Genomic DNA, 11,166 nt, shown 5'->3' on the forward strand with positions numbered 1-11,166 from the left:
CCCTCTCCCAGGGTGCAAATACGCAGCTTATTCCCAGTTTAGATTATCTAAAGAGTGAGGGGCTTAGACACAATCCTTTAAAGCAAGGATTCACACTCCGCTTTAACAGATGAAGACGACGATACTCGGTCCACCGTGACTAAAAAGCTTTCCTCTCCTAACAGTCGGGAGGCTGTAAAATTGTCATTTCCTTTATCTGTGGAGTTGAAAAGCTGGCAGAATTATCATGCGTCGAGCGACTGCACAGGAAATCCTGGCACGGCAGACATGAGAGCGGATCGGATTAAAGGACGCTTCAACATTAAAGGAGAATCCATATGCAAATTTACCATCAATGTGCAGCAATTAGAGAAAGCTTGTTTGTGATGTAATCCTACAAGAGAGTCCCTGCCCCCTATTTCCACATCCTTAATCAAATTAGGAGCTTAGAGACACTCCATTATCCGATTGTAAACGATACTCATTTCATTTCTTTGAGTTTGGGCAAATAATAAGCTCTTTTGTCAAAATGGATCTAATAACACAAGGCGGTGTAGACGCTCTCCACAATCAAACGTGGTTAAACAATTAAGGATTTTTGGCTTTAACGGCACGGCGGCCACCAAAAAAAAAAAAAAAAAAAGAAAAAAGAAAAAAGAAAAAAACTGAAAAAGTGAAAAGAAAATCACAAAAAATAATGATGAGGAAATACATTGAGACGTAATGGAATAAGCTGAACATTACACACAGAAAATTAGTAACTGGTGAGAAACTACGCTGTGCAGCAGCAGCGAAACACACACACACACACACACACACGACTAACATCAACATCTCCTGGCACAGTGTCAGACACTCTTCTTCACAGACTGCATGTTCACCTCTTCACTGGCCCAAAGGTGTGCTTAGCACAGAGAGACAGTGTGTGTGTGTGTGCTAGTGTGAAGCAAGGGGAGAAAGAGGGGGAGTGGGAAGGAAATAAATGAAAGAGAGAGAGAGAGAGAGAGAGAGAGAGAGACGTGTGTGTTACAGAGTGAAACAAGGGGAGAAAGAGGGGGAGTGGGAAGGAAATAAATAAAAGAGAGAAAGAAAGAGAGAGAGAGAGAGAGAGAGAGACGTGTGTGTTACAGAGTGAAACAAGGGGAGTAGGAGAGTGGGTACAGAAGTGAGAGAGAGAGAGAGAAAGAAAGAGAGAGAGAGAGAGAGAGAGAGACGTGTGTGTTACAGAGTGAAACAAGGGGAGTAGGAGAGTGGGTACAGAAGTGAGAGAGAGAGAGAGAGAGAGAGAGAGAGAGAAAGAATGGGCAAAGGAAAGTGACCAAAAGGTGACAGAGAGAAAGGGCACATAAAAGAGGAAAAAGAGAAGGATACAGAGAGAGTAAAAGAAAGGGACACAGATTGAGAGAAGAAAAAGAATGAAAGGAGGAGCAAAAGACAAGGCTGTACAAGAGAGAAAACAAAAAGAAGAGCAAGAAAAAAAGGAGAGACTGAGATGAGAGAGAGAGAGAGAGAGAGAGAGAGAGAGAGAGAGAGAGAGAGAGAGAGAGAGACAGACAGACAGAGGGGAAGTTAAAAGCTGGCCGCGGGGCTGTGCTAAGTGATCTGTATTCTCTCTGAGCCCTCAGTTCCCTAACCCTGTGAAATTAACAACACTTCCCTCCTCTGTGACCTTCAACCCCTCACATAATACCACATCCACCAAGCACCATGCATGAGCGTGTCTGGCTAATGTAAAAAGCCCCAAAATGTCCATGTCAATGTTTTCATTAAATACAGCCTGGAGAGGCAGTGGGATCGGTCGAAGCCAGAGGGCCACAGTGTTCCCTCTTTCCCTTCTTCATAGGATATTACATCAATGAGCACAAAAATACGCTTTTTATCTTTACGTTCTCGTATCGGAGCTTAAAGCAATATTTCAAGGAAAATATATGTTGTAGCCAATCAGCCCAATCATGTTTGAAACAGACGTTAGCTTCCTGAGTTAATATACTGCCATCATCATAATCATCATCTCCCATCATAAAGAAACCAAGACGGGGTCTCGATCATTTAGGCATTATTCTTGATTATAGCTAGAAAAAAGAGAAAAACAGAAAACAAATAAATAAATATAACCGTACCTTCTAGGCCCTGGGCTCCAGCCAAAAAAACAAAGTGTCAATAGCTTTTTCTAAGTGCCAAATAATAATACGTATAACAATAGGTCATAAAGAAATCACGTGCCTTTTCATATCTTCAAATCTCGCCTTGTTTTTTCAGTCTATTTTTTTATTTTTATTTTTACTTGTTCCTGTTAGAGTCTGTTTTTCAAGCAATGTCTTTGCTCGCTTTCGAACAGAATTCTCAGCCCTTTACCGTCTACGTTACTGTACCTGAGACTCTCCGTGGTTGTAATTTCGCTTGAGGTGGACGTCTGTTTAAGTTCGTCTTTGTCTGTGTCTCCCACTGCTCCACTGGTGCAAACGGAGTTAGGCTGGGGTTGAGCAGATGGCCTCTTCATATCCGACGTAGATTGTGTGATTCACTGCTCAGCTCTGTTACCTACTACTTCGGTTGTCACATTTTGGTCACATCCATGTGATTGGATGCTTTAAGTCTGGTGATACCATCTACCTTCCATGGTAAAAAATAAATAATTAAAAGCTGCCAAATGTCACCACTCGCGACTTAATTATTTTGCTCACAAATTAACATTTCTGGTCAAAGCTGCACCATTTTAGCCACAGTCTGGAACCCGGAGGCCTCGTGAGTATTTGACTGAATCTTAGGTTTACTAGATTTCTGATATTACCAGAAAAATAACGACAGAAATAAATGTATTACAACTGGAATAAGTTTCATTGTTGCTGGCTAAACGTATTAAATAATATTAGAAATGTTTTCCACAGGCATTAAGTAAATTTACTCAGTTTGGAAGCAGTGTATAAGGCCTACTGTCCTTAGAGGTTGACACCTATAAAATCACAGTTAAATAATAGCATCAGCGTTTCTGATCACATATGTTTTCTGTGTTTAACTCATGAGGAATTCCACCAAAACATGGCAGTGTGGTCTGAACTGCTCTATTCAGAAAAACAGCACAATTGACTCAATTATAACATGAAATTAAAACATTGTTCAAGGCTTGTGATGTTCTTTTGATAGTTCTGAGATGAGAGTTTGGCTTAAAACTTTCACTAATAGTTACATACTGGGGGATATAAGGGTAAAGTGTCAAAAATATATGTATTTTATTCAGGGGAATTATTAATGCCATTATAAAGCGACACATAGATTTAGTGTTTACTCATTGCTAGCATAGAATCACCTGTAACACTCTCTCTCTCACACACACACTGCTGGGTGAGGGCATGGATGATGTAAAAGTGCTGAATCTGGAGGAGGAGACATTAAGCAGAGGATGAGAGCAGCAGAGTCAGGGAGAGTGTTTAGCGAGCGTAATTTCCCACAGACCACCTGCTGGACGACAGCTTACAAGACGAGTGGCTCCATCAGGAGAATGTGTGTGTGTGTGTGTGAGGAGGGGGCCCTAACAGAGTGACCCACACACCTCACCTCCTCACCCCTCACTCATAATCACGGGGCTGAGAGATGCGCGCAGTCGGCTAAAAGGCAGACGCAGCCATTATGGAGGTGCTTAAAAACGCCACTTAAATCTCCCTTTACAGGAGATTACTTAAACTGGGCTTTGGTATTTAAAAGGATGCTTTCAGGGGGGCTTTTACGTTTAGTAATTCGGCCGTTTCCTGGAGAAGCGGTGTCAGATCCAGAAGTTCCTTTGTGGAGAAAAGAACGGACAGAACCGCTACTCCTCTTACAAACAGGGGTTTAGATCTATGACCCACATTGATTCTAGGAGTATGACGCTTTAGGAAATGATTCACTGCATCACTGGACCATGATCCTGTTGCAGTATTTTTTATTGTATAAGAAGTTAATTATATATTTCAGAGTGACACTTTTAAAGTATAGAAAATGCAAAAGCAAAGCCTTGTTTTGCCGGACCTCCATTAGCCTTAGAGCCGTGGTCACAGAGGTGTTGGTGGCATTTCAAAAACAGGAAAAGCCCAAATAACAACCCCTTGTCATTGGAAGGTGTGGAGAAGCTGTGGGGCTGTTGTTTGGAGTTTTATAAACACACTGACGCCACAAAATGTCCCCCCGCCACTTCCCTTTACACTATTTCAGTCAAAGACCCACGCTCACGTGAAAATGAGTCAAATTCAGCAGTCCTCCTCTCTCTGTGAGATATAACACCGTGTAAATGTTGAGTTCAGGGGCGTCCTGCTGAGCTTGTGAACTAACCAACACCGAGCCGAGGTCAAACACATCCCCAGAAACACACACAAACGGAGCGTGTTCCTGTTTTATTTCCTATTAATTATGTATATGAAATTTTGTAAATGGCCCAGTCCAGCTCCACTGGGCGATAACGCTGTGTGAGAAACTCTGAGCTCTTACTCGAGTTACTGAACCTCGACACGTCCACTTACGAAGGTGAAGAACCAATTCTTTTTTGGTTCCAGCTGGGAATTCATTTTTCTGTTTATGTTGGTGGAAACGTGCTGAATTGTTCCAAATTTAGTTCACGAACTGGAACCGTTCCCTCATTGGTGGAAAAGCGCTATGTGAAATATGGCTGAACTAACAACAGAAGGGGAAACAACGTTCCTAATCACTCACATTTCAACATTAGGAGTCAGTCAGTCGGTCAGTAAGGGAATATGTCTTTTCTACATATTAATATTAATCATTATGCTTAACAATAGTCTGATTTCCTGTTGTTATTTTAGCAAAACAAACAAAGTGTACACATTCATCCCACTGAATCCACAGTGCACAGGTTCCAGAACTCCCCAAAACCTGCAGATCTCTAGTCCCTTATATAAAACGGTGTAGTATTAACATAGCTGACATTTCTAGATCACTTAAAACCTAATGTAAATGCTGTAAATAGTTATTACACTGTATCACTGTAAAGAAAAAGAAAATAGTCTGTACATGTTCAGTAAACACAATCAACGATCAACAAAACAAACAATACTTTAATGGAATTATGACACTAGTGTTCTAGGAGGTCATAACCTATAACTTAATGTTTTTAAAACAAAAGACTTTAACAAAGAAATATACTCAGAGATTTCATTTTACATAACACACAAAAGACAATTACTGCACAACTCACTGTTCTGGGGTTGTGGCTTTAACCCCAATCAGAGTCGCTGTCTGGGAGGAGTTTGATGTGTTTTCCCTGTGTCAGCGTGGGTTTCTTGCATGTGTTCCGGTTTCCACAGTTCCACAGTCCAAAAGTGTGAGTGAATCTAAGTAAATGTGTGAGTGGTGACAGGCATTGTGCCTAGTTACTCCAGGGGGGCTCCAGACTCAGTGTAACCCTGAATACTATGAAGCAGTTACAGAAAATGAATGAATGAATGAATGAATGAATGAATTAATATTAGCTTCTAAACAGGCACTTCCCTGGTTCATTAGCTGAGATGATGGGCTTACAGGCCCACAGCAGCAAATTAAAACAGTGGATTCAACGGGTCTCTCTTGACTTTTCAGTGTGTCTAAATCTTCTACAAGGAAAAATGCATATTAATTTTTTATTATTTATTTATTCATTTTTAAGCATCTAAAATCTGTGCAGAATTAGCATCCTGCCAACATCCCATTAGAAATCCTATTGTGGTGCTAAGATGAATTAGGACCAAAACAGAGGTTTTATTGTATTTTGACCCAGTTTTGAGATTTATGGCCCGAAGGCCAAGCTCTATCAGCCATGTCTTAACACTAATATTTCATACACTTAGTATAATAGATAATCAATTTATCAGGTCTAACAATACAATACCAATCAATCAATGTAATTCAACTGCTACTATCACTGATCCCTCGTAGTGCATGGATGTGTTTTGTTACATCACTGATTCACAAATCAAGAAGATCACAGTGAAACTCAAAGAGAAAACAGTGAAAGCTACACATTTTCAAAACCTATTGAAGCAAATATATAAAAGAAATAAAGCCATGTCAAGTCCAGAGAGACATTGGTAAGTAAAGACAACAGTGTTTTGACTTGTTGGTGTTTTTTGTGTTGGTGGCATGAAAAGGCGTACGGGAGTGTGTGGCATATTCAGGCCCTAGTCCCCCACTAGGGGAATGCTTGGATCAGCGGAGACAGCCGCTAGCCCGGGGTTAGTGTAGCCGTGGTCGCGGTGCTGTGACAGGGAGCAAGGGCGATGGCGTGGAAATAAACCCAATGTGTGTGTGTGTGTGTGTGTATGCAGGCCACATGAAACAGCCCAAGCGTTTAAAGACGGACACCCGCTAGCCTGCCTCACAGCTCAGACACGAGCGGCGGACGCATCACTGCCTGTGCCGGATAACAGGTCAACGGAGTCCAGCCCGAAATTAACCTACACTCAGCTTTCCCAAAATATAACGTTATGCTGATGAATATGGGCCTTAGCTTTGGGCCACAGCTGCCATAGATACCATGATCAGATGAGTATTTATACTTTCTCTAAAGTCCACCATTTTTCAATCCTTAAAATGAATATTTATTTTAAAATGTCTGCTTAACCACTTTTAAATCACATTAATGAACATTTAACACCAAGTGAAAAAAGAACAGTGACCAATGAGACGAGAGAGAAAAGACAGAGACTTAAATTGTGGAGGGTATGAATGTGTGAATCGAGAGGTAGGTACTGATTCACACATTCATGACATTTGATTTACAACTGCAGATCTCTTCTACACATTTGTGAATTTTAATTATTGTTGTTGTTTTAAATGTGTGCATTCCTGTACATTTGTGGATTTGAATATTACCTGTGTGTAGTTGCTCAAACCCAGTTACAAATCCCCTTACAATTGTGAGTATTGTTTTACAAGCTCGACCCTTTTTTACTCCACATAAATTTAACTATAAATAAATAAATGTCTGAGCAGTAGATATACTATGTTTTAACCCTCAACCGTCACTGCTGCTGTGGACCTACAACCTAACCACCACCTTATTTCCTCAAATCCCACTGAACCCTGCCTTGTCCGTCTGTTCTCCTGGGAAAATGGCTGTAAAGTTCATGGTAAAAACGTTTTTGTCCAATGCTTATATACGTTATAGTCTGTATTTATTGTATTTTTCACTATAGTCCACTTCTTGCATTCGTGCATTTCTCTGGAGAGGTGCATTTCACATTAAATCACTCAGAATAGCTTTGTTTACATCTTAAAAGCTCAGTCACCGAGACTTTAAAATCATCTTAAAAACATCTTAAATGTTTAATCCCTGTTGTTCAGTACATCAGTAGTTCTGAAGGCCCCTGCGGCTTCTCCGTCATTAACATGAAGACACTATCACGCAGTAATTTGCTGATGCCGACTGATGATTATTTGACGTTTGTAGGTTTTCTTGGACACAAGAATTCATAAATAGAAGCCTTTACCTAGAGACCTATCACTGCTGGAGACAGTGAAAGGGAATTTGTATTAGCTGGAATGCTTATATAATCACACACACACACAGGTTCTCTCTTTTTCTTCAGCAGATTCATATCCTCTGTTTATCATTCATATCTGTGTGTATGCATAACCACATCTCACAATATGCAATTCAATTTAATGAGCTGAGTATCTGGGGCCGTCTCTCTCTTTTTCTGCAAAAAAAAACGCTGGTGTCAGTTAGATTTGTCTAATATGAAGCAGTGCCATGGGGAAAGGCTTGTAAATGTTTGCCAGTGAGTTTACACAGAGATGAGTGCTAGGTAGAGTCTACCACCTCCATGTATATGTGGCAGAGTTTATTATAGCTCACTGTAAAATGACAGAGGGGAAAAAAAGACAGTACCAACCTACACACAAAATCCTCTCCTATGGTTTAAAAAACACTTAAACATTTTTCACAGCAGTCACACGTCTGAAAACCTCAGGGGCAGCGAGACATAAAAGCAGACGTAGGCCTTTAAGCCTTATTTCAGTCTCCAATCTCTTCTTGAAAATGAAGTGAAACAGTAAAGTGGCTTTCTTCCTCATTTCCAACTTAGCAATAAATAAATGTGTTCATTTTTGTTCATGCTTATATCGCGTGCTAACATAAGGTCCATGGAATTCCATGAAAAAAGGGGAGAAAAACAATCATTTGGGTAAAGTGCATGGTTTATTTCTGCTTAATTCCGGATTCAAGCAGCATATAATGGAAATTTTAACCGTCACAGCAGATTAGCCTCCTGCGTGGTAGGGTGTCTCTCTCTCTGATAGATTTACATTCATCAGTCTGTGTGTGTGTGTGTGTGTGAGAGAGAGAAAGAGAGATGGATGCACAAAGTGGTGGATGAGAAAAAAAAAGACATAATGGATAAGAAAGAAAAAGAGTGAGAGTGAAGGAGCTCTAAGGAGGAAAGGTGCCGGAGAATAGGGCGAAAAAGCGCTAGAATTGATCTCTCCCCTCTTTTCCACCACACTGACCTCCTCCCTCTTTGTATAATCACAACAGTTATGCGGGAATATTCAGGCATTAATAATGAATTGTGCGGGTTGGGGCATCGCTCTATTCAGAAATCCACGCTGGTGACCTTCACCTCCCTCTGAGCGAGCAGTCTGCCTCCTCAAGCAGTCATACTAAACAAGCATCCAGCCCTCAGTTTTCCATGCCTGTCTCCCACAATTACAGTCTTTTATCAAAACTTCTGCATTTAACACAGAAAACACACACACACACCTTTCTCCTTCCAAAACAAACTTCTGGATGTGAAGTCCTGAATTCTGAACTCTGATATTATTATGTTGCACATTTCCTTGTGCCAACAATGTGAAGAAAAAAAAAGCTACGTGTGTTACGTGTGACACCACGTGTGACGTTTTGCTGTTTCTGGGTCCAATAGCGCCTTTGGTCCCATCCCATACATTGATAAGGCATGTGTTTATGGTTTGAATACAGCTGAATATCTTTATTTTGTCTCTGGGATCCAAGGAACTGCAGAGAGAGAGAGAGAGGTGTCTCCCGCAGCTCCGTCTTTGGAAGTAGAGGAGACGCAAAGAGACGTCTCCTGCTCACGGTCAGTTCTGGTGTTCTAACGTACTGTACTATCGATTATCTAATGACATAGCATAATAATAATAATAACTACATATTTATCAGCAGATATCTTTATTATTAATATGATTAATACAACAGGCTAAAAACACTGTTAACATCTGTCCAAAAATTCTGACAGAACACTACAAATATTGCAAAGGAAACATTAAGCAAAATTATTTAATTACCAACTATTCTAAGGTGGTTTGGAAGAAAAAAAAAATTGTGGACCACCACAGCGTTGCTCAAAAGCCCCCAATTTTCACTGGAAATGTGGTGACACTCCAGACAAGGTACATGCATTAAGAATCCTAAGACTACACAGACCATCCATAGCACACCAGAGCACTGTTTATTTCCCATCACCCCCTTGTGACAGCACGTGTCAAATGAGGTTCAGGATGACATCCCATGGGACAGTGCTGTGTGTCCCGAAATCAGACCGCCAGATTAACATTCACACTCGTTCTCACCACAGCTTCCATGTGGTCTAGTGGATCCATCCAATATTAAATCCTGCTACTCAATGAAAAACACTGGAATTTGTATTTGGTTTCTTAGTCAGTCCGGTTTCTCTTTTGGAACAGCAGCTTTCTAAGAACTAACCCCTTCAAGGAGTTGTCTGTTGTAAAGTTTAAATACAATTACAGTAGTGCAACTCTGATGAATTGTTATGTTTGTAAACAAAATGGATAAATTCTTAAAACATTTCTTGAAATTCTGTAACCACTTCATTTTTTTAAGGGTCATAGTTGGTCCAGAGCCTATATGGAACCAGGATATACCCTGGACATCCCTGGCAACATACACTCACCAACTCACACACAAAGGGCAGGCGTGACCTAATGGTTAGAGAAGAGGGCTTTGGGCTGAAAGGTCGTTGGTTTGATTCCCACGAGGGGCAGGAAAACTGGGGGCGGTGGGAGTGAAGGGTACGGGCCTCCCTCAATCCACAGCTGAGGGGCCCTTAAAGCAAGGCAAAGAACCCACAACTGCTGGATGGCTACCCGAAGCTCTGGGTGTGTGTTCGCAACCCCTAGTGCACTAGTGTGTGTTCACTGCCAAAGACTGGTTAAATGCGGAAGACACATTCCATTGTACGTTGTACAATAATAAATAATTGCACATCATTAATAATTGCACAACATTACAATCCTGTGAGCAGATTTGCTCAGCTAATCCACCAACCAACTGATTTTGGAATTGTTGGGGGAAACCAAAGCACCCAAAGGAAATACACAAAGGCTTTTGGGAACACACCGGACTAATCACAGTGAAACAAGGTGAGGATCAAACCCAGGACCCTGAAGCTGCGCCGCCACGCTGCACTGATCTTAAAACCCAAAAGGAAAGGGGTCAGTCAGAATGGTTCTGTGTCTGTACACAGTCAAAGAAGCTCTAATATTAGAAGGCCTTTCACGAGCTGAACAGAAAACCATCAACATAATTAGAAAGTTTTAGAATTATTTTACAATCTTTAATAAATAAATCACACAAATTCATAAGTGAAATAAAACATGGAATGTTTGGAACAAGTGTTTGGTCTAACCTTTCAGCACGTGGTTAGCTTACATCACTACCACTGTTTTATTCAGGCTAACATGCTAACACATGTTGCTAGCGCTAGTCATGTTTTTTTAAATAATGACCTTCCTCCACATTGTTAAGCCATCACTTATGTCTTCAATTAGACCAACTTTTATATTTCAGCCCTAAACCTATGGCCTTAAATATCTTTTATCAGTATCAAAGTGCTCTTCAGTAGCGTGTTTGACCAAAGTGCTGTGTAGGCTGTGTGTGGACAAAAGGAACAAATGTTATTAGGAAAGAACATCTGCTCCTCTTCCTGGTTGCTAAAAAGGGACCTTGAATATTTATTAACTCTTGGGCTAAATTAAAAATCCCATAGTCTCTGTAGTCTCAGTTTAATTGCTCTGCTCCTCTGTTCAATGGACTTTGCACACTGAAGCTTCATAAAAAGAGAGAGAATTAAACAGCACCATAGGTTCTACCAAATTACTCCTTAAAGGAATATTCCACAGAAAAGGAAATGCGGGAATACCAACGTGGATCTAAATGAATGAGTGCCAATTAGGTTTCATAAC

The sequence above is a fragment of the Hoplias malabaricus genome, chromosome 12 (genome assembly GCF_029633855.1).
Source record: "Hoplias malabaricus isolate fHopMal1 chromosome 12, fHopMal1.hap1, whole genome shotgun sequence".
Lineage (NCBI taxonomy): Eukaryota > Metazoa > Chordata > Actinopteri > Characiformes > Erythrinidae > Hoplias > Hoplias malabaricus.